The sequence below is a fragment of the Dendrobates tinctorius genome, unplaced genomic scaffold, assembly GCF_039654945.1.
Source record: "Dendrobates tinctorius isolate UK_male_01 unplaced genomic scaffold, ASM3965494v1 ptg000049l, whole genome shotgun sequence".
NCBI lineage: Eukaryota > Metazoa > Chordata > Amphibia > Anura > Dendrobatidae > Dendrobates > Dendrobates tinctorius.
Genome location: NW_027361717.1, coordinates 7,177,640 through 7,202,297, shown reverse-complemented (window position 1 = coordinate 7,202,297; position 24,658 = coordinate 7,177,640). Strand labels below are relative to the sequence as shown.

The 24,658-nt window shown below is 43.0% G+C and overlaps 1 long non-coding RNA gene across 1 annotated transcript in view; it reads left to right on the top strand.

Moving 5' to 3' along the window:
• Positions 1-22,146, top strand: part of LOC141091212 (uncharacterized) — a 141,363-nt gene extending 119,217 nt beyond the window's left edge. The window contains exons 2-3 of the long non-coding RNA XR_012232456.1: positions 19,378-19,486; positions 21,835-22,146. This is a non-coding gene — a long non-coding RNA (uncharacterized lncRNA). The remainder of the gene's footprint in view (positions 1-19,377; positions 19,487-21,834) is intronic.
• Positions 22,147-24,658: the final 2,512 nt, after the last annotated feature.

The following is a 24,658-nucleotide window of genomic DNA, read 5'->3' as shown; positions in this document are numbered from 1 at the left end:
CCGATTGCGGAAGATGCCTATTGGAACATGCATCTGTTGTGAGGTGCACCTTTCCACTCACTGATTGCTTGATTGCATGGACAATGCGGTCTTTCACATGCACGTGGAGGACTGGGATGGCTTTTCGCCAAAAGAAGTGCCGACTGTGTAGGTCATAGAGTGGTACTGCGTAGGCCATGAGCTCGCGGAAAGCTTTGCTTTCAACCAACCGGTAGGGCATCATCTCTAATGAGATTAGTTTGGCAATGTGGGCGTTCAAAGCCAGTGTACGTGGATGAGAGAATGAGTACTTCTTTGTCCTACTCAGAGTCTCTGGTAGGGTGAGCTGGACTTGAGAGCTGCATATGGTTTAACTAGCGGTGGACATGGCGGACCGAGAGAGGATTGGTGATGGTGATGGTGTTGGTGGTGTTGCTGATGGCCTAGATTCAGTCTTTCGTAGCAATAACATTGTGATTCCATGACTGCTTTGCCCTTGCGATGACACCTCGACATTTGCTGCTGGTGGTTTGCTTACCAGTGGGTTTACAGTGGGGGAAGCGATGTAGTGTTGCTGACTACCTTCATTCGGAGCAGGTGCACATGTGGTACGTGAGGTTTGGTAGTCCGTCCAGTCCACGCTTGCAAGTGCATAGTGGTTAAATGTCTAACCATGCAACTGGTATTCAAATTTCTCAGATTTTTCCCTCGGCTAAAGGTCTTTGCGCACATCTTACAGACAACTTTTGCCTGATCATTAGGATTTTGTTCAAAAAAGTGCCACACTGCACTCCTCCTACTATGGAAGACATTTTGAGGCCTTGCATGCTGTGCTAATTTGACTGTCTGGCCAAGCTGTCCTGCAACTCTTTTGGTTTTTCTAACACGTTTTTGGACTGCTACGGTCCTGCCAGATAACAGCTGTTGCGATGTCGTTGCCTGCTGCGGATCCTCTTCCTCCTCTTCTGAGCTATTGGCAGCGGCACCCTCTTCTCCCAATGGATGCCAATCTGGGTCAACAACTGGGTAATCCATCACCTCCTCTTCAATTTCATGTGCACCTTCCTCTGTGTCACCATGTAGGTGGTATAGTATGCGGGAAGGGGCACCTGAGTTTCATCAGGGTCTGATTCTGCCTCAGTACACTGCGAGGACAATGTAGTGCTCTGAGTGAATGTACCAGCAGAAAAATCTAGCAGTGGCTGTGCATCAGTGCACTCCATGTCAGATTCATCTTGGACAGGGGAATTCACGATTTGACTTGATAACCCAGGCATGGTATGTGAAAAGAGCTCCATGGTGTAATCTGTAGTGTGGCCTGCAGCATCCTTCAATTTTGGTAGGGGTGAAGGACACAAGGAAAGGTGTTGTTCCTGACCAGGAGAATCCACTGACGACTTAGTGCTTTTATTTTTTGAAACTTCAGAAGAGGAGGCGAGAGAGCTGGAGTCTGTGTCAGCAATGTAAGCCAAACCTTGTTCCTGAAGCTCCGGCTTTAAAAGCGGTTTACCTACTCCCAGAAAAGGGAGCGTTCGAGGCCTTGTGGAGCCAGATGATGTCGCAGGCTCAACACCTCCTGCCTTAGGTCCTATTGTGCTTTTGCCACTACCAACAGATGCACCACCAACACCACCACCATCAGGACCAACTGGCATCCCCCGCCCACATCCATGGCCTCTTCCACCATACTTCCTCACTTTTGTGAAAATGTACCCAAAATAAGCTATATAGTACTGTAAAACAAGGTAGAAGGTGCCTCTGCTCCCTATCTAACCTCTCTAACTCACCTCTTCCTCTCTCTGACCACAACCTGCTCACATTCTCTTCCCTCTTCACTCCATGTCTACAATCCCCACCCCACAAACTTTCACACCCTCGCAGGAATCTTAAACACCTTGACCTACACTCATTCTCCGAATCCCTCCTCCCTCTTACAGATATAAGTTCCTTACACAATGCGGATGACGCTGCCGCTCTATATAACACCACAATAGCTGTAGCTTTGGAATCCGCTGCCCCACTTACACATACCAAAACTCGCAAAATCAACAGACAGCCCTGGCACACCAGCCTGACCAAAGAGCTGAGGCGAGCTTCCAGGGCTGCTGAGCGCAGATGGAAAAGATCCCACTCCAACGAGCATTTCATCGCATTCAAACAGTCCCTCACTACTTTCAAGACCACACTCGCCACAGCTAAACAAACCTACTTCTCATCTCTCATATCCTCCCTGTCTCACAACCCTAAACAGTTATTCAACACCTTCAATTCTCTCCTCCGCCCCCCAGCACCTCCTCCCTCCCCACTCATCTCAGCTGAAGACTTTGCCTCATTTTTCAAGCAGAAAATTGATAACATCAGGGACAGTTTTGGTCAACAACCCCCAGAGCCCTTCCTCCCGACTTCCCAGCCCTCCACCTTCAAAACCAACTTCTCCACCATTACAGAAGATCGACTCTCCACTCTACTCTCAAGATCACATCTCACCACCTGTGCACTCGACCCGATCCCATCCCACTTCATCCCAAACCTCACCATAGTCTTCATCCCAACCCTAACCCATCTCTTCAACCTATCACTAACAACTGGTGTTTTCCCCTCAAGCTTTAAACATGCCTCCATCACACCTATCCTCAAAAAGCCCTCTCTTGACCCATCCTCTGTATCTAGCTATCGCCCTATATCACTTCTCCCATACGCCTCCAAGCTACTGGAACAACACGTCTACCTTGAACTGTCCTCCCATCTCTCTTCTTGCTCCCTCTTCGACCGCTTACAATCTGGCTTCCGGTCACACCACTCCACTGAAACTGCCCTTACTAAGGTCACCAATGACCTCTTAACTGCCAAGAGCAAGCGACACTACTCCGTCCTCCTCCTCCTGGACCTGTCGGCTGCCTTTGACACAGTGGACCATTCCCTATTATTACAGACCCTCTCATCCCTCGGCATCACAGACTTGGCCCTCTCCTGGATCTCATCATACCTAACAGACCGGACATTCAGCGTCTCCCACTCACACACCACCTCCTCACCTCGCCCCCTATCTGTCGGAGTCCCACAAGGTTCAGTCCTAGGGCCCCTGCTGTTCTCTATTTACACCTTTGGCCTGGGACAGCTCATAGAATCTCATGGCTTTCAGTATCATCTTTATGCTGATGACACACAGATCTACATCTCTGGACCAGATATCACCTCCCTACTAACCAGAATCCCTCAATGTCTGTCCACTATTTCATCCTTCTTCTCCACTAGATATCTGAAACTCAACATGGACAAAACAGAATTCATCATCTTTCCCCCATCTCACGTGACCCCCCCTACGAACCTATCAATTACAGTAAATGACTGCCCACTCTCCCCAGTCCCACAAGCTCGCTGCCTCGGAGTAATCCTTGATGCTGATCTCTCCTTCAAACCACATATCCAAACCCTTTCCACTTCCTGCCGACTTCAACTCAAAAATATTTCACGCATCCGTTCATTCCTCACCCAAGAATCTGCAAAAACCCTAGTCCATGCCCTCATCATCTCTCGCCTTGACTACTGCAACCTCATGCTCTGTGGCCTCCCCTCAAACACTCTCGCACCCCTCCAATCTATTCTAAACTCTGCTGCCCGACTAATCCACCTGTCCCCCCGCTATTCCCCAGCTTCTCCCCTCTGTCAATCCCTTCACTGGCTCCCAATTGCCCAGAGACCCCATTACAAAACCCTAACCATGACATACAAAGCCATCCACAACTTGTCTCCTCCATACATCTGTGACCTCGTCTCCCGGTACTTTCCTGCACGCAACCTCCGATCCTCACAAGATCTCCTTCTCTACTCCCCTCTTATCTCCTCTTCCCACAATCGCATACAAGATTTCTCTCGCGCATCACCCCTACTCTGGAACTCTCTACCACAACATATCAGACTCTCGCCTACCATCGAAACCTTCAAAAAGAGCCTGAAGACCCACCTCTTCCGACAAGCCTATAACCTGCAGTAACCACTGATCGACCAAACCGCTGCACGACCAGCTCTACCCTCGCCTACTGTATTATCACCCATCCCGCTGTAGATTGTGAGCCTTCGCGGGCAGGGTCCTCTCTCCTCCTGTACCAGTTATGACTTGTATTGTTTAAGATTATTGTACTTGTTTTTATGTATACCCCCCTCACATGTAAAGCGCCATGGAATAAATGGCGCTATAACAATAAATAATAATAATAATAATAATATAGTATTGGTGAGAATTTGAATGTCACTAGAGATTTGAGGATGCTGAACTGGTATCTCAGGCCCAGTAGAGATTACACCTTAATGTAACAGGCTGAAATTGGATGGTGTATGACAAGGTGGAGGGTGTATATAGTATTGGTGAGAATTTGAATCTCACTAGAGATTTGAGGACGCTGAACTGGTATCTCAGGCCCAGTAGGGATTACACCTCAATGAAACAGGCTGAAATTGGATGGTGTATGACAAGGTGGAGGGTGTATATAGTATTGGTGAGAATTTGAATCTCACTAGAGATTTGAGGATGCTGAACTAGTATCTCAGGGTCAGTAGAGATTACACCTCAATGTAACAAGCTGAAATTGGATGGTGTATGACAAGGTTGAGGGTGTATATAGTATTGGTGAGAATTTGGATCTCACTAGAGATTTGAGGATGCTGAACTAGTATCTCAGGGCTAGTAGAGATTACACCTCATTGTATCAGGCTGAAATTGGATGGTGTATGACAAGGTGGAGGGTGTCTATAGGATTGGTGAGAATTTGGATCTCACTAGAGATTTTAGGAGGCTGACAATGATGCTCTCAGTCCAAGTATGGACGCAGGCAGCCTAATAAGCAGGACTGCTGCACACAAAAGGGTGGAAAAATGAACGCTTGGTAACTGTGCAGAAAAGAGGAAGAAAAGTATTTTTGCTTTTTAAAAAGCAGTTTGCACAGCAGTGTGCAAACAGCAATGCAGCTATCAGGGAGCCTTATAAGGCAGCCTAATAATCCACAGAGCTGATGTACAAAAATAGAGTCTCCCCTGTCACTGCACACAAACTGTTTTGTTGTAAGTGGAAATCGCTAACAGCAGAAGCAGTTTTTTGGTTCTTCTTCCCTGCCTAACGCTCACCCTTATTCTGAATCAGCAGCAGCAACCTCACCCTAATGCTAATATCGGCAGAAGTAAGATGTCGGTCGGCGTGCACGCCCTTTTATAGCCCCTGTGACGCCACACAAAGTCAGCCAATCACTTGCATGCCCTTCTCAAAGATGGTAGTGACCGATGCCTATGTCCTCGTGTTGCCCACAGTGTGCGTCCTCCATCATTGGCTGAAAAAGGGCTCTGGAAGCATCATTTGAAACGCGACTTTGGTGCTCTGGTCGCCGACCTCACGCTATGGTCGGGTTTTGTTTCATGAAACCCGACTTCAGCGAAAGTCGCCGACTTTTGAATTTGACCGACCCGTTTCTCTCAACTCTAGTCATCAGCATATAAATGGTGCTGAAAACTGAATCTATTTAATGTTTGTCCAATAGGGGCAGAATACAGGGAGAAGAGGAAAGGACTGTGAACTGATCCCTGAGGGACACCAGCAGTAAGATGAAGAATAGAGGAAGAAGAGCCAGCAAAAGATACAGTGAAGGAGCAGTCAGAGACGTAGGAAAAAAAACAAGAGCAGTATCCTTGAGACCGATAGAGCGGAGCATAGTGAGGAGGAGCTGGGGAGCCACCGTGTCGATTGCCGCAGAGATATGTAGGAGAATCAGTAGGGAATAGTGACCATTAGATTTAGCTGTTTGTAGGTTAATAGAGACTTTAGTAAGTACCGCTTTAGTACAGTGTAAAGAGCGGAAACCAGATTGTAAAGTGTCAAGAAGAGCGTTTTCTGAGATATAGTGGATTCGATGGGAGTGGACCAAATGTTCCAGTAGGCTAAAAATTTTAAGTGCACAGTTTTCATCAAGGTATGTTTTATATGTAATGGGTGTATACTAACCTCTTTGAAGTGGGAGGGAAAGATATCAGATTAGAGAGAGAGGTTAAATATTTTTGTCAGGGGAGTAGTGATAGACAGGAAGTAAGAATGATGTGACGTTAATCTGTTGCACTAAGTTTCTTTGGCCCTTAACGTTGCCCATTTCTTGGTGTCCTCAATGCTGAATAATACTTCTCCATCATGCAATGCTATCACAAAAGCATCTTAGTGACTCCAAATCTATTCTGCAGTGGAGCAACAAGCCCAAGCAAGAACAAGGGGCCCTGAAAGTGTTAATATGGCTTCACCATGCCTTGATCTCAACATCGAGTCTCACTGTGATCACATGAAAAGACAGAAGACTTGTCATTATGTCTCCAAGATGCTTAGAAAAACCTCCTTGTCGAGTCCCTCACAAATCTTTGTGCAAGTGTATCTAGAAGAATTAGGGCTGTTTTGAAGGCAAAATGAGTTCACAACAGATATTGATTTAATATAGATATAGTTAAATATATAGATATTTATGAGTGATTAGCCATACCCTATAATTAATGCATATTCACGCAGTAATGCTATTCTAGAGGGAGAGTCAGTTTGGTGATTGGGACAGAACTTGCTTAATAATGGATGACATTCCGTCTGCTCCTAAGCAAAGTGAAGTCCCTGGAAAGACATCTGCTGCAGCTCAGACATACTACATAGTGATTTATAGCTGTCTTGAAAGACAATGCCAGTTAATGCAAAATTTGCAGATAACATGTAGTGCAGTGGAGCAAGCAGATGAAAATCAGCCAAGAGATAAAGTGAATGTCCCATCTCAGATATTTATGGTATTTCCACAGAATTCACCTCTGGGACCCACACCTACAAAGGTAGCCTTTCTTTAAAGGGTTATCCACTGCTTGAACAACCTCTTTTTACATACCATATTCTTTCATATAAATTAAAAAAGCCATGTGACACTGTGTCTGCTGGTAGTCGCGTAACATTGTCTCACGTGAATGCTACTGACTAATAGCAGCTGCTGATCAATTGCAGTTTTCAGTCTGCCCTCTGACGAAAGAATTCAGAAAGGTAACATTTAAATGGGTAATGTAAAGTTATTAAATTGCTTTCAAGCACCACTCCAGCATAATATTTTGTAATGCAGAGATGGTATGGTGCTACTAATCTAAGGACCCTGCACCTAGTATTATACTCATCACTTGCTGTTTTCAGCTTTGTCCAGTGCCACCATTTTGTCCTCGCAACATCTGTCTGACCCAAAGCCCTCAATGCAAGTGAATGAAAGCTGGAATGAGGCTCTCATAGACTTACATTGAAACAGTGCCCTTCAGCTCGCTACAGCATGAAGATGTGGACAAATAAATGTATGGCTGGAGTCACACACAAGGTAGAAAAATACGGACCGTATTTTACGTCCGTAATAGGCATAAATGGTCCCTAAATAGTGCTCTATATGTCATCCGTTGTCAGGGTGTGGCCGCGTATTTTTCTCATGTAAGCATCCGTATGTAATCCGTATGGCATCCGTATACCGTTTTGTTCTCGCAACCTTGCAAAATGGACATTTAACAGTTTTTAGGCCTGCACATAATTTAAAGCATCAGCACCAACCCTATTTATTGCCTCAACATCAGGTGGCAGCCTCCAATCTGCCCATTTTGGTGCTATGCTTGTGTGGGTGTCTTGCTGGTTGTTAGCAAAGATGTCTGACACACTTCAGTTCACCCCAACTGACCGTGTTCTCTTCAGCTGGGTTTTGTCCAGGCGCTTTTGCCAGCCATACCCAGTGATTGTGGATCCGACGAGGAGGAGACGCATGTGGGTGCATCCGCATTTGAGACAACACCTCCATAAAGGCCATTTTCACAGGCTTTATGCAGCTCTGAGGACACATCCTGACAAGTTTTTCCTCTATTGTCGGATAACCGGTTCTACCTTTGATGCTTTGTTGGAGACAGTGCGCCCTGGGATCACCTTCCAGGACACCCGGATGCGCAAATGTATCTCTGCGGAGGAGCGCCTTCTCGTTATGTTACGGTATGTATTTCTCCGCTATAGAATGTATGTAGATGAATCTTTTCTCAACTAATTCTCTTACTCAGTAACCCCTTTTTGGGCAAGAAACATTAGGTATTGGTACCAAATATATGCTCTGAAACTTAGAACACTTTGATGTGTTATTCCACATTACATAGCCGTGGGACATGTGTATATGTATTGTTTGCCTAGCTTCTTACTTGCATACTGTTCTGGTGATCTATATGTAATGTGTGCATCCTTGAGCATGTATTTTAATGTATATATTTTCTACATTTGTTTAATTGTATGTTCCTCTCAACTGGCCTTTCTTATGCAGCACTCCATCTGGAGTTTTTGATTGGGCGATCGACAATATCCGGCATCGTTCGTGCTACATGTTCGGAAATCTGGTCCAGAGTTCATCAACTGGTCATGCCAGAGCCCAATATGGTAGACTGGTTGAGGATTGCCTGGGGATTTGAGTTGCACTGCCAATTCCCCAATTGTATTGGAGCCCTGGATGGGAAGCACATCCGTGTGCGTAAGCCGCCGAACTCTCAGGGTCCCAATTCTATAATTATAAACAATATTTTTCTGTAGTTTTGTTGGCTCTGGTTAACAGCAACTACAGGTTTATAATTGTAGACATTGGGGCTTAGAAGAACTGGAGACTCTAGAGTCTTCAGTTCTTCCATTATGGGTCGGCAGCTGCGCAATAACCTGTTGGACCTACCACCACCATGTCAGCTGCCAGGCTCAAATCAGGAAGTGGTGCCTTATGTCCTAGTGGGGGATGAAGCCTTCCAATTGACCAGGCATGTCATGAGGCCATACCTGTGCAGAAACCTTGACCACCGGCGCAGGATTTTTAATGTGCGCCTTTCACGTGCCCGAAGTCTGGTGGAGTGCGCCTTCTGCATTCTTTGTGCCAAATGACGTGTCCTCCAGTCTGCCATTCAGCTGAGTGAAGCCAACGTCAATGAGGTCATCAAAGCTTGTGTGGTCCTCCATAACTTCACTAGACTGCATGATTGCTCCTCATCTGATGTGTCTGAAGGTGTGGTGGACAATGGGGCTAGGCCTACGCCACAGGTGCTCCCTTTACGGCGTCCTCTCTCAGGACTCAAAGTACGTGATGTGTTCACCCAGTATTTTGTTCACTCATGGTTCTACTACCTGGCAAGATCAGGCTTTATCTATGTTGTGATGTTCTTATGTGTGTGTATATCATTTTTTTTGCTTGGTCTTCTCTGATTTGTGTTGTCTGTTTATGTGTGATAAAGTTGACTTACTTATTCAAATGGCTAAAATAATTCAGGAAGAAGGCCAAAGATGCATTTTCAAATGTTTTATAAATGCAAAAAATAGCTTACAATACGGTGTACCATATTTTTGTCATATGGCAGATATTGCCCAGGCCATTTAGCCTTTTCTGTATGTAACATTGTCATTTTTTGACACACAAAGAGGTAACAAGAAATTATAAATACCAACAAAAATAATTTACAAAACAATTAGCTATTTTATAACTGCTGGTAGCTTGGCGGAGGTGATGGCAGGAGGCCTTCATCTCTTTGTTGGGGGTTGGGGTGCCCAGCTTGACATCACCCTGTTGGGGTGGATGATCTTGGCCCTGTGGGAAGATGTGGCCATGTTCCTGCAGCTGCGCACCAAAGAGACCATAAGGATACTGTTGATTATAATCCTGTGGCTGATTGTAGCCACGTCCATCATACCCCCCAATATGACCATGTCGTCCAAACCCAGGTTGGGGCCAGCCTCCAACACAAGGTCTGTACAAGTGGCCATATTGGGCAGGTTGGTTATAGGCTGCCATTTGGCCCTGTTGTGGCCAAGGTTGGGTGGAGGTGTAGGCACACGTGCAGGCGGATACTCAGATCCTAATTGAGCATGCACAGCTGGTTGTCGGACAAGATGGAGACGGTTACAGGTTGAGAGCTGCCACCTCTCAAGATACTCAAACAACTCATATGGGTCATTGGGGTATGTGCATGCATCAATTAGGATCTGAATGGATCCGCGCACATGTAGCCTCGCCTCACGGGGTAGGGGACGGAGGTACCGGGCAAGGATTCGGGAATATGCCTCTTCACCCTCATCCTGGGCAGCCCTGGACAGGTAATTTAGGACACCTGTGTCTACATGCCTCCGGGTATCAGAGGCAGTGTTGTCCCTTCTCCATCTCCCATGGTGGCCTATGACTGCAGGCTGGGGGGACCCCTCAACACGGCCAGTAGGGCTGCTGCTGTTGCCAGGGTCTTCTAAGTTGCTGGCTGCTGGTGGCTCTGCTGGGTCTGGACCAGGTGCAGAACCTGATGCTGGGCCTGATGCTGGTGGAGCTTGGGGGTTGCAAAAGCTCTGGTCAGAAGATGGGCCAGCCACCTCTTCACATCTCCCGTCCGGGTCTATAATAGGCTCAGTATCCGACCCTGTCTCCCTCTCTGTGAGGTTGGACTGAGTTCTGTTAGGAAATGTCCAAAAAAACAAATGTAGCTCTGACCCTAAAAAGCATATGTGTCATGTGGTGTGATGTCTGTACTTACGGTCTGAGATCCATACTGGGTGCCAAAAATGCCAAGCGGTCAAAATAGATGTATTTTCGCTTGGCCGGTGATGCTGCCCCACTCCTGGCCCTCTGCTGTCTTTCCCGTCGGTACTGGTCGAGGATGCTGTGCCAGCGTCTCATTACATCCTCAACTGCAATGTGAAGTGAAAAGGGACTGTAACCTTTGGGAATTGTGCCAAGCAATATTCCTAACATTTCACATAGTCACGTGGCCTAGTAGGGGGTGGTTTTGATGTAAACTTTTCTTTAGCAAACAGGGATAGCTACATACACAGTCCAGGATTGTAGGGGCTACATTTCAAAAAGCTCACTTCTGGCCTTTAAGCTGATTGGTAAAAATTACATTTACTTACGAATGTGTTGTTGCTCCTCACGTGGCCGTTGGGCATAGTCTGGGAACATGTGCACACAGATGCGCCTCTATGCCGCCTCTTTGTGGCCCCGGTCAGAATAATGGGCATCCCGATGGTCCCAAAGTTCGGGCCTTTTCAGTACCAACACAAATAGGAGCTCCACATTAATGTAGCCAGACATGATGCTGCAGGACTCCGTGGAGGCGTACTTCATGGATGTCTGGAGCGCTATTTGAGCTAATTTGCATGTCTAAGCTTCCTAATGATGGATTTGCCCATTTCCTGGGACCAGGAAAAGTCTTGCGTATTTCTCGCAAGTCACACGGGTGGTCCGTGTGTAATGCGATTTTTTTGCGCACCCATAGACCTGCATTGGCGTACTACGGTCGTAAGACGCTGACAATCGCAGCATGCTGCGATTGGCATGGACCGTAGAAAATACGCGAGAAAAATACGGCTCATGGGAGCTACCCCATAGAGAATCATTTGTCCGAGGGCAATGCGTTTTTTTATCGCCTCTCACTCGTCCGTATTCCTCTCTAGTGTGACGCCGGCCTAAGACTTACTGGGAAGTGAATGGACCTTACATCAGAAGCACCATTCCAGCACTGCAATAAAGACAAAAACACTGGAGTAGTACTTTAATTGGTTATGCATGATGAAAATAATTTGCTTGCTTTATTTCTATCTGCTGTCTTTCTCCTGCAATTACAGCTTTTATCTTTCATAGTGTTCAGCTAGTTTATATAGAGCTTGGCCACAGGTGCCTGTACAGACCTTGGCCAAGTGTGAGCAGTAATTATATTCCAGGAAAGGAATGATCTCATGACATAACAATCAGCTCTCTCCAGTTCACTGATTTCTATTTAGCAGTTAGCTGCTTACTTTTCACCCCTTCTCTTAACTCCTGACAAGCTGATGTTATAAATCTTGCACAATAATCAGTCTTCACTAGCTGCTGCTTGTAGAGTGGATCACTTAATCACAGATCTTAAGGTACTGTCAAACTTAGCGATGTACCAGCGATCCCGACCAGCGATATGACGCGGTCAGGATCGCTGGTACATTGCTAAGTGGTCGCTAGTGAGCTGCCACACAGGCAGATCTCACCAGCGACATCACTGGGGACGGGGGTCGCTACTTACCTGTCGCACACAGCGATCCTGCGTCCTCCCGCCCGGCTCCACGCGTCGCTCGTCGTCACAGCAGGAAGCGCCGCAGGAAGCTGATGACGAGAAGCGGTCCAGGACGTTCTCGCGCGATCAGCGATAACCAGCGGGGGAGCCGGTCGTAGGTAAGTATCAGACACAGAGATATCGCTAGCAATATTGCTATAACGTCACTAGTTATAGCGATATTGCTAGCGATATCTCTTAGTGTGACATGCCCTTTACTGTCTGGAGCTCTGTGCTTGTTCAACTGCTCTGTTATCTCTGTAGGGTAATGACAGTGTATACTCGAGTAAAAACTATTGATAACTGAATGTGATGTAGCAGAACTTGTGCTGAGCCTTATAGTTCTTCTAATGCTATTGGTCTGTTGTTCACCAAAACTATCACTAAAGGACCAGAGTCTGCCCTGCCTGGAACCAAGAAGTGAGAAATGGCAGAGTTGTGAGCTGCTCAAGAGACAACTTGAGAATAACTCTTTAACACAATACAACAAAGCCATTTAAGTTGTATAGTTAGGTGTTGAGTTACATGGCCAGTGTTCCAATTGCTAATGTCTAATTAGATCAGCTACGTTCTCTTGATAGTACATCTCTCCTTACAAATTGTCCAGCACCTCTGTACATACAATGGCTGTTCAGAGAGCTCCATGTAACAAGACATGTCCATCAGCTTCCTCCAACAGAAAAGCAGCTTTCCCATGTGAGGTGTAAGAATAGGTCATCAAAGTAAAAGTAGAGGACAACCTCTTTAACCTTTTCACAACCTATGACTTATACAGTTGTGTGAAAAAGTGTTTGCTTCCTTCCTCATTTTTCTTTTGGATGTTTGTCACCCTTAAATGTTTCAGATCAACAAAGTTAGATATTAGACAACGATAACACAAGTAAACACATAATAATAAAGATCTTCTTAAGAAAACTGCATTAACCCCTTCACCCCCAAGAGTGGTTTGCACGTTCATGACCGGGCCAATTTTTAGAATTCTGACCACTGTACATTTATGATATCATAACTCTGGAATGCTTCCATGGATCCTGGTGATTCTGACATTGTTTTCTCGTGACATATTGTACTTCATGTTAGTGGTAAAATTTCATTCAAATAACTTGCGTTTATTTGTAAAAAAAATGGAAATTTGGCAAAAATTTTGAAAATTTTGCAATTTTCCAACTTTGAATTTTTATGCCCTTAAATCACAGAGATACGGCACACAAAAAACTTGATAACTAACATTTCCCACATGTTTACTTTACATCAGCACAATTTTGGAACCAAAATTTTTTTTTGTTAGGAAGTTATAAGGGTTAAAAGTTGACCAGCGATTTCTCATTTTTACAACACCATTTTATTTTTAGGACCACATCACATTTGAAGCCACTTTGAGGGGTCTATATGATAGAAAATACCCAAAAGTGACACCATTCTAAAAACTGCACCCCTTAAGGTGCTCAAAACCACATTCAAGAAGTTTATTAACCCATTAGGTGCGTCACAGGAATTTTTTGGAATATTTAAAAAGAAATGAACATCTAACTTTTTTTCACAAAAAAAATACTTCAGGTTCAATTTTTTTATTTTACCAAGGGTAACAGGAGAAATTGGATTGCAAAAGTTATTGTGCAATTTGTCCTGAGTACGCTGATACCTGATTTGTGGGGGGAATGACTGTTTCGGTGCATGGCAGAGCTCAGAATGGAAGGAGCGCCGTTTGACTTTTTCAATGCAAAATTGGCTGGAATTCAGATCGGACGCCATGTCACGTTTGGAGAGTCCCTGATGTACCTAAACAGTGGAAACCCCCTACAAGTGACCCCATTTTGGAAACTAGACCCCCCAAGGAACTTATCTAGATATATGGTGAGAACTTTGAACCCACAAGGGCTTTACAGAAGTTTATAACGTACAGCGGTACAATTAAAAAATCATATTTTTTCCACAAAAATGATCTTTTCACCCCAATTTTTATTTTCCCAAGGGTAACAGGACCCTAAAAGTTATTGTGCAATTTGTCCTGAGTATGCTGATACCCCACATGTGGGGGTAAACCACTATTTGGGCGCATGGCAGAGCTCGGAAGGGAAGCAGCGCCATTTGACGTTTTTGGCTGGAATTGAGATCGGACATTATGTCGCGATTGGAAAACCCCTGATGTACCAAAACAGTGGAAACCCCCCACAAATGACACCATTTTGGAAACTAGACCCCCTAAGGAACTTATCTAGATGTGTGGTGAGAACTTTGAACCCCCAAGGGCTTCACAGAAGTTTATAACATAAAGCCGTACAATTAAAAAATCATATTTTTTCCACAAAAATGATCTTTTCACCCTCAATTCTTATTTTTCCAAGGGTAACAGCACCCTAAAAGTTATTGTGCAATTTGTCCTGAGTATGCTGATACCCCACATGTGGGGGTAAACCACTATTTGGGCGCATGGCAGAGCTCGGAAGGGAAGCAGCGCCATTTGACGTTTTTGGCTGGAAATGAGATCGGACACCATGTCGCGATTGGAAAACCCCTGATGTACCTAAACAGTGGAAACCCCCCACAAATGACACCATTTTGTAAACTAGACCCCCCAAGGAACTTATCTAGATGTGTGGTGAGCACTTTGAACCCCCCAGTGCTTCACAGAAGTTTATAATGCCAGGGCATAAAAATAAAAAAATCGTATTTTTTCCACAAACATGATCAATTAGTCCCCAATTTTTTTATTTTCCCAAGGGTAACAGGAGAAATTGAACCCCAAAACTTGTTGTCCAATTTGTCCTGAGTACGCTGACACCCCATATGTGGGAGAAAACTACTGTATGGACACACGTCAGGGCTCGGAAGGGAAGTAGTGACGTTTTGGAATGCAGACATTGATGGAATGGTCTGCAGGTGTCATGTTGCCTTTGGAGAGCCCCTAATGTACCTAAACAGTGGAAACACCCACAAATGACCCCATTTTGGAAACGAGAACCCCTAAGGAACTTATCTAGATGTGTGGTGAGCACTTTGAACCCCCAAGGGCTTCACAGAAGTTTATAATGCCCGGGCATGAAAATAAAAAAATCGTATTTTTTCCACAAACATGATCAATTAGTCCCCAATTTTTTCATTTTCCCAAGGGTAACAGGAGAAATTGGACCCCAAAAGTTGTTGTCCAATTTGTCATGAGTACGCTGACACCCCATATGTGGGAGAAAACTACTGTATGGACACACGTCGGGGCTCGGAAGGGAAGCAGTGACGTTTTGGAATGCAGACTTTGATGGAATGGTCTGCGGGTGTCATGTGCGTTTGGAGAGCCCCTGATGTACCTAAACTATTGAAACTCCCCACAAGTGACCCCATTTTGGACACTAGACCCCCCCACGGAACTTATCTAGATGTGTGGTGAGCACTTTGAACCCCCAAGTGCTTCACAGAAGTTTATAACGCTCGGACGTGAACATAAAAAAATCATTTTTTTCCACAAAAATGATATTTTTGCCCCCAATTTTTTATTTTCCTAAGGGTAACAGGAGAAATTGGACCCCAAAAATTGTTTTGCAATTTGTCCTGAGTAGGCTGATACCCTACATGTGGGGGTAAAACACTGTTTGGGCGCATGGCAGAGCTTGGAAGGGAAGGAGCACCATATGACTTTTTCAACTCAGAATTGGCTGGAATTGAGATCAGACGCAATGTTGCATTTGGAGAGCCCCTGATGTGCCCAAACAGTGGAAACCCCCAATTCTAACTCCAACCCGAACCCCAACACACCCTTAACCCTAATCTCAGCCCTAACCCTAGCCCTAACCCAAGCCCTAACCCTAGCCCTAACCCTAACCCTAGCCCTAACCCTAACCCTAGCCCTAACCCTAGCCCTAACCCTAACCCTAATGGAAAAATGGAAATAAATACATTTTTTTTATTTTATTATTTTTCCCTAACTAAGGGGGTGATAACGGGGGGTTTGATTTACTATTTATGGCGGTTTTTATGTTTGGCAGCTGTCGCAAGCTAAAAGACGCTTTTTATTGTAAAAATAGTTTTTGCATCACCACATATTGAGAGCTATAATTTTTCCCTATTTTGATCCACCACGTGGGCGCCGCTGATCGCTGAGACTTACTATCCCGTCCATGGGCATAGGGGCCCAGGTCCCATGGACGGGATAGTACGTCGGATGGCAGGAAGGGGTTAAAAGACAAAGAACATAATACATAATAACTGGTTCGGCAATCCTTAGCAGCAAGAACTGCAATCAAACGTTTGCGATACCCAGAAATGAGTGTTTTACAATGCTCTGGATGAATTTTGGCCCACTTATCTTTGCAGAATTGTTGTAATTGAGCCACATTGGAGGGTTTCCAAGCATGAACCCTATTTTTAAGGTCATGCCACAGCATCTCAATTAGATTATGGTCAGGACTTCGACTATGCCACTCCAAAGTGTGTTTTGGATCATTGTCCTGCTGCATAACCCAAGTCTGTTTCAGCTCGAGGTCACAAACATATGGCCTGACATTCTCCTTCAGGATTTTTTGGTAGACAGCAGAATTTGTGGTTCCATTTACCACAGCAAGTCTTCCAGGTCCTGAAGTGGCAAAACAGCCCCAGATCATCACATTACCACCATCTTACTTTACTGTTGGTATGATGTTCCTTTTCTGAAATGCTGTGTTACTTCTACGCCAGATGTAATAGGACATACACTTTCCAAAAAGTTCAACTTGTGTCTCATCAGTCCACAGAGTACTCTCCCAAAAGTCTTGGGTATCATCAAGATGTTTTCTGGCAAAGCTGAGACAAGCCTTTATGCTCTAGTTGCTGAGCAGTGGGTTTTCATCTTGGAACTCTGCCATGCACACCATTTTTTCCCAGTCTTTTTCTTGTTTTGCAGTTATAAATACTGACCTTAACTGAAGCAAGTGAGGCCTACAATTATTAGGATGAAGAAACAGGATCTTCTGGAAATGGCACCCAATACCCTTATACTGTATTTTATATAGTCAGCAACTTTTTGGTGCCAGATCAGAACTATTACAGTAAAGAGGTGGTTGTTACCTGTAGATAGTGAGTGTTTTCTTGCTTTTTGAAGCATACCCAAAAAAGCTTTTTTTTGGAGACAACTAACACACTCAAACTGACTGTCAAAGTTTCATAATTTAGTGAGCTACCCAGATTGTGTGACTTGGTTTCAAAAGTAGTCAGACGCTTAACTTCATGACTGAAGTGCAAAAAAAAATCTCCATTTAAACAATAAAATATGATTTTTTTTGAGGAAGAAAAACAAAAACATTTTTGGTATCGCCGCATCTGTAATGACACCCACTATTAACTGGTACATTATTTTAATAAGATGTGAATGCTGCAAAAGAAAATTTGAAAAACACTGTTAGAATCGCTTTTTATGTTTATCCCACCTTGCAAGCCCTCATACAAATCTGCAAACAAAAACATGAAGTAGTTAGAGTCCTCAGAATATGACAGCTGCTTAAAAAAAAAATTGTTGTAAAAAGAGATTTTATACTGCAAAAGTAGTAAAGGATAAACGTGTAATTTAAATCGCAAATATATGAAACTGCAGAATAAAAGTAAGTACTAAAATGTTAATTACACCGCATGGTGAAAACATGAAAAAATATCAATAAAGAACAATTCCAGATTTTTTTTTTTTTTTATTCTTCTTTGGTACAAAATGATGAAGTAAAAAGGGATCAATACGATGTTTGTACTAAAATCTGTACCAGTGGAAACTACAGTTTGTCCCGCAAAAAACAAGGACTAAAATAGCTCTGTGTAAAGAAAAATGGAAAAGTTCTGGCTCTAAGGATATGGCAATAGAGAAGAGTGAGACGGTTACCCAATGACTTTGGGAATTGAAAACAAATATTCCATAAAGACTGTGCTCCACGGGAAACCGCTGATCTGTGATGTCCCAGGTATTCACCACCATTGTACTAGATGTGATAATCTGCTAGATGTCATAGCAGCTGTACAGTATGGGGAAGCCTGCGGGGCAATTGCAAAATGACATTAGTCCGCTTTCTAATGCTTATGAATACAAGCCTCAGTTGCATGCTCTATGCAGGGTGGTAGCACTAAATAGTAACCCACCCTAAATAAAGATATACACCAACTCCAAGAAAACCATGTGAGGAAAGGAGGAAAAGGATTACTCAGGTGGATAAGATAAAAAATCAATTTTTATTAGAAAATAGTAAAACGTTTAGAGAATCATTTAAAGTGACACATTCCAGGAATCAGACAGAAACCCAAGGATCACTACTCACAATTACAACAGTATTGCACATATCTCATGTATCTGAAAACCATGCCTAAAGTGCTAATATAATAAGTTGACCGTGACAAGTACCATTCAGATAAGTAACAACATATGATACAAATAGTAATGATTATAAATTCCATATAGGGATGGTGCTTACCAGAGTGAGAGTAGGAACCTGGGCCAGGTGGCAGTACCCCGACGCGTGTTTTGCATGCTAAGAGCATCGCTTTCTTAAGGGCATGCGTTATATGATTCTCTAAACCTTTTACTATTTTCTAATAAAAATTGATTTTTTTTTATCTTATCCACCTGAGTACTCCTTGTCCTCCTTTCCTTACATTTCTACTGCTTCAGCAGTGTTGGAAATGATGCAGGGCAATTTTTTTTTGTGAACCACAAATGAAATCGCAAAATGTTTGCATTCACTTGAAGCTGCGAATTTCTAGAAATTCGACTGGAACTCTATCCTCGATGATCAATTCAATAATTTCTAGCCATTACATTTATATTTTTCCATCGTCATGAACATATGAATAGTATTTTTGTGAAGCAAATTATAGTTTTGCACGACACTTTCCATTTTACCATTAAATGTACTGAAAAAAAGGTGGAAAATTTCAAAGTAGGATGAAATTGTGAAAAAGAAACGTAATTTTACTGGGAAGGACCTTGGGGTTTTGTTTAAAGTATTCATTTTGCAGTAAAAATGATGACATAACATGATTCTTCAGTTCTCTACTATTACAGTACATGCAGAGATTATTACATTATATCAGTAAAATTCTGAAGTTTGTAAAAAACAATTAGTTTATGTCACCAGTTTCTGAGACCCACAATGTTTATAGTTTTTCATTGGTAGAGCTGTGTGAGGTTTTATTTTTTGCCTGGCGAGGTTGAGGTTTTATTAATACCAATATGGTCTACATACAATGATTTGACTGCATCAATTAAAAAACTCCAGTCAGCAGTTTTATTTTTTTTTCTCTATAAGGCATTTTGCATGTGCTTTATTTAATTTTATATATTCATAGATCAAATTTTTCTGGATGCAGAAATACCAAAGAAAGCGGCCCTGCCCTGCAGCGAAACGCACGTCGGGGTGCACAACATCTCCCGCTGCTTCCCTGCCTTTTCTCCCTGGTAAGCTTGGGCACTTTATTATTCTTAACAGGCATTGCTGCTATTTTTGATATAATGGGACACTGTGCAATAAGGCTCTATGTATGGAGCCTAAACTACTATGGCAGCTGCTATGTATGTTGATTGTTTCTCTGTATGAGCCCATATGCTTGCCACAATACCGACCATCATGGGTATTAATGAAGGTATGGGTAATCAGGGTTAGGTTTTCTGAATTTTCACTGGTTTTGCATTTTTTGATATTGTTGTTAGTACTTACTAAATAAAAATTAATTTTATTAACCTACTATTGAGGACACTATTTGGCTCTCTTTTCTTCTCCTGTTCTCAATCTATTATTGGAGCTAGTGCTTGTTTGTTTGGATTTGGGATGTGACCTCACCCTGCCCTTCCAGTCATTAATGATGTATTTGGGATTTTGCATTTTAGAAATACCAAATATGTTTACTTTTCTAAATTTCTAATTCTGTATTTTTAATAATAAAGAGTGGGAGTAAAGTTTTTTACTTTTAAGTCTTTTTAAATTTTGTTTTGTTTTATGAAACTCTTTTTTATCTACTTTGCTATTAGTCACTTTAGAGGAGGGGAGAGGACGAATCCAAAAAACAACCAAAAGGTCAAAGTGAAAAATATATGCTTTATTAAGTGGAATTGCAAGGAGCAAAATGCGATTAAAACATGCAGCAGTGCTAGTTGGTCATTGGTAAAGCATGATCAGGGCCCGGGGAACCCTATTGCCAATGGTATATAGGTATTATCATATACGACTTAGAGAAAGATTTATACATCAGGATGAAAAGCGGCAAAAAGATATGGACAACAATTCACATGTATATATATGCCGCTTTATATAAAAATAGCTCATAGAACTGTCCCTGAATGAGAACAGGTATATATCATGTGCAATACAAATCACAGTTATATCGGTATATTGTGAATTACCTGAAAAACGGCAAGTGCAGGCAAGTCAAGGTCCCCGTGCCGGCCCAACGCGCGTTTCGAAAGCACCTTCTTCAGGGAGTGCACTATTATCATGAACGCTCAGCTTAAAAAGGGCTCAGACCGGAAAGAGCGCAGGATGTAAAACCGGAAGTCGTCATACGTTGTTATAACAACTGTTATGGACCCGGTACATTGATGATATCCTCTTGATCTGGCAGGGCCCCCATGGTGATTTTGTTTACTTTTTGACCGGTCTGAACAACAATGATCAGAACATTCGGCTGACATATGTATGCAGCAGTGAGAAAGTGGAATTTCTTGACACTGTTGTCAGGAAAGATGGCACTGGTATGGTACAAACAGATATATTCCGTAAACCTACAGCCACGAACTCACTGCTGCATGCTTCCTCTTGCCACCCTACACATATTATTAGGGCGGTACCTGTGGGACAGTTTCTCCGATTGCGGCGGATCTGTTGCACAGACTCTGATTTTGAAAAACAGGCAGAGGATTTAAAAAAACGTTTTTTGGATCGGGGTTATAGCCGCCGTTTGGTGAAAAAGGCGTATAACAGGGCAAGATCTAGCTCTCGTTCATCCCTTATTTATGGTAATATGCGGAGAACATCCACTTCTAAGGACCACCAGATTAGGTTTATAACTAATTACAATTTTCAAGCAACCAGACTTCGCGAGACTCTCCAGAAGTCTTGGCCTATTTTGCGGATTGATCCCATATTGTCCAAAATATTGCCTGAGAAACCTTCCATGTCATTCAGACGTGCCAGAAATCTAAAAGACCATTTGACACGTAGTCTTTATGTAGGGGAGCCTAGGACTACGTTCCTCAATGATGCAACCCCCCGGTGTGGATGCTATCCTTGTGGCCACTGCGTCGCTTGCCCGAACATGGATCACGCAACCACCTTCTCTGACTCTAGTGGTAAGATCTATAAAATCAAGAAGTCCATTTCTTGCGATACACGCTACGTTATTTACCATGCTACATGCCCGTGTAACCTTATCTGCGTAGGATTGACAACACATCAATTGAAGGTGCGTGTGCGCGAACATGTTTTGGGTATTGAGGCGTCTGTTGGTCATGAGGATGCATCCACACTGAAGACCATTCCACGTCACTTTAAGCTCTGCCACGGCAGTGATTGTAGCTTGATACATTTTAAGGACATTGACACGATTGATATTAATATAAAGGGAGGCATATTATCTACTAGACTGGCACGTCTTGAATCTAGATGGATCTGGACATTGAGAACTGTGCATCCTCACGGGTTAAATGAGAATCTCTCATTTTCCCCCTTCCTCTAATGGCTGTCAATTGGCGTTCCCCATGCAGGCTGTTGTAATTTTTGCTTTTAACACTTGTTTTAAAAACTTTTTTAGATATCTGTACAATTTCGTGGCCCTACCGATTGATCTGCTGGACTATAGAAGACATGAAGATACTTCTACTGTATGATCCTTTGGATGGACATATGACAGATGAAGAGGAGGTCACACATTATTTTCCTTTTCATTACTTATGTGGAGGAATGATCATATATTCTCATTAGGATATGCTTGGTATATATAATCATGACGTTGATAATTTTCTGTATACCTCCTTTGCACCTTGCTTGTAAAAAATTGGGATTATAGTCCTGTTTATAGTCTTTACTTGGTTGCCTCTGTATTAAATCTTGCAATTTATGCTGAGTTATTGTAGCATCAAAATTAATTAGCCTAAACTAGAAAGTAGAAATTGGATCCTGGAAAGACGGTAGACGTTGTAGGTGGAATGGAACAAAGTCTGCACAAAGATAAACATACTGTACTAAGATGTTGTACTTTCCTGCATACTCAGGCAACTCATTGCTGCCTGAGCAAGCCTGATAAGGACTTGGATGATAACACCATTGATGTTTGCCTGGCAACAGAAGAAGAAAACAGGGCTCAGGATTGGAGCTGGGACAGGTGAGAAAAAACAAAAAGCAAAATACTTCTTATGAAAATGCTCTATGTTATCAAGAGTGGAAGGATTTTTAATTTGATAGCTTACTGATCACTGCTTACATTAGTAGCCACCTCTGCAACCTATCATCGATGACTGCTCTCCGAGGCGAGGAACCAAGTATTCACAATCTTGTAAGGGCTGCTCTGAATCTGACCAGATTGCTGTTTCCAGCCAACCTCAGTGCTCTTGTGCTCCTCAGATCTTGTCAGGATTCCTTTTGTCCTTCTACTGTTTGACCACTAACAGCTGCAATTGTTCACCTTGATAATTGAAGTGCAATTACACTTCTTACCACTGGAGGATGCTGGTGTGTTTTGCAATTGCCTTTTCTGAACCAGTAGAATCCATCTTGTTTCCAATTTGGGCCTACTTGAAGCCACATGGATCCCTCACTCATTGCTTCAGTATTGATTCTAGCTGTTAGTTTAGTTCCAATCTCCAGCTACTGAACTTTTTTATCCAGACAATTCTCATTTACCTCTGGATTGTTTCTTACAACTTCTTTGTTATCTCCAAGGACTTCTATTACATCTTGCTCTTCTTTGCTTGTGCTCCACTGGCCACTAGATTTCAGCAGTGCTACACAAGAATCGTTTGCTGCTAGAATAGTCATTTACCACATTAACAATGTATAGAGCTCTGCAAAAGCTAACTCATATAACAGTACTTCAGGCCAGTGGTATGACAATGACTCTATTCCAAACTCAATCAATCACAAGCTCACATTCCTTAGGAAGCAAATAGCGGGAGGCTGTGAAGTGTTGAGCTCCTGAAAATATATCGTGAGATAAACCCTTTAAGATGGCTTTAAAAAAATAAAAAGTAAACTTTAATAATATGCATATCTACAGGTAAAGGGAGGATACATAACTGCACACAAGATATTTTATACTTACACTACCGTTCAAAAGTTTAGGGTCACTTAGAAATTTCCTTATTTTTGAAAGAAAAGCACAGTTTTTTTCTAATGAAGCTAACATTAAATGATTCAGAAATACACTCTATACATTGTTAATGTGGTAAATGACTATTCTAGCAGCAAACGTCTGGTTTCTAATGCAATATCTTCATAGATGTGTAGAGGCCCATTTCCAACAACCATCACTCCAGTGTTCTTATGGTACTTTGTGTTTGCTAACTGTGTAAGAAGGCTAATGTATGGTTAGAATACCCTTGAAAACCCTTGTGCAAGGATTTTAGCACAGCCGAAAACAGTTTGGCTGATTAGAGAAGCTATAAACCTGACCCTCCTTTGAGCTAGTTGAGAATCTGGAGCATTACATTTGTTGGTTCCATTAAACTCTCAAAATGGCCAGAAAAAAAGAACTTTCATGTGAAACTTGACAGTCTATTCTTGTTCTTAGAAATGAAGGCTATTCCACGCGAGAAATTGCCAAGAAACTGAAGATTTCCTACAATGGTGTGTACTGCTCCCTTCAGAGAAGAGCACAAACAGGCTCTAACCAGAATAGAAAGAGAAGTGGAAAGCCCCGCTGCACAACTGAGCAACAAGACAAGTACATTAGAGTCTGTAGTTTGAGAAATCGACGCCTCACAGGTCCTCAACCGGTAGCTTCATTAAATAGTACACGCAAAATGCCAGTATCAACATCTACAGTGAAGAGGCGACTCCGGGATGCTGGCCTTGAAGGCAGAGTGACAAAGAAAAAGCCATACCTGAGACTGGCTAATAAAAGGAAAAGATTAATATGGGCAAACGAACACAGACATTGGACAGAGGAAGATTGGAAAAAAGTGTTATGGACAGACGAATCCAAGTTTGAGGTGTTTGGATCACACAGAACAATATTTGTGAGATGCAGAACAACTGAAAAGATGCTGGAAAAGTGCCTGACACCATCTGTCAAGCATGGTGGAGGTAATGTGATGGACTGTGGTTGCTTTGGTGCTGGTAAAGTGGGAGATTTGTGAAAGGTAAAAGGTATTTTGAACAAGGAAGGTTATCGCTCCATTTTGCAACGCCATGCCATACCCTGTGGACAGCGCTTGATTGGAGCCAATTTCATCTTACAATAGGACAATGACCAAAAGCACACCTCCAAATTATGCAAGAACTATTTAGGGAAGAAGCAGGCAGCTGGTATTCTATCAGTAATGGAGTGGCCAGTGCAGTCACCAGATCTCAACCCCATTGAGCTATTGTGAGAGCAGCTTTACCGTATGGTACGCAAAAAGTGCCCATCAAGCCAAACC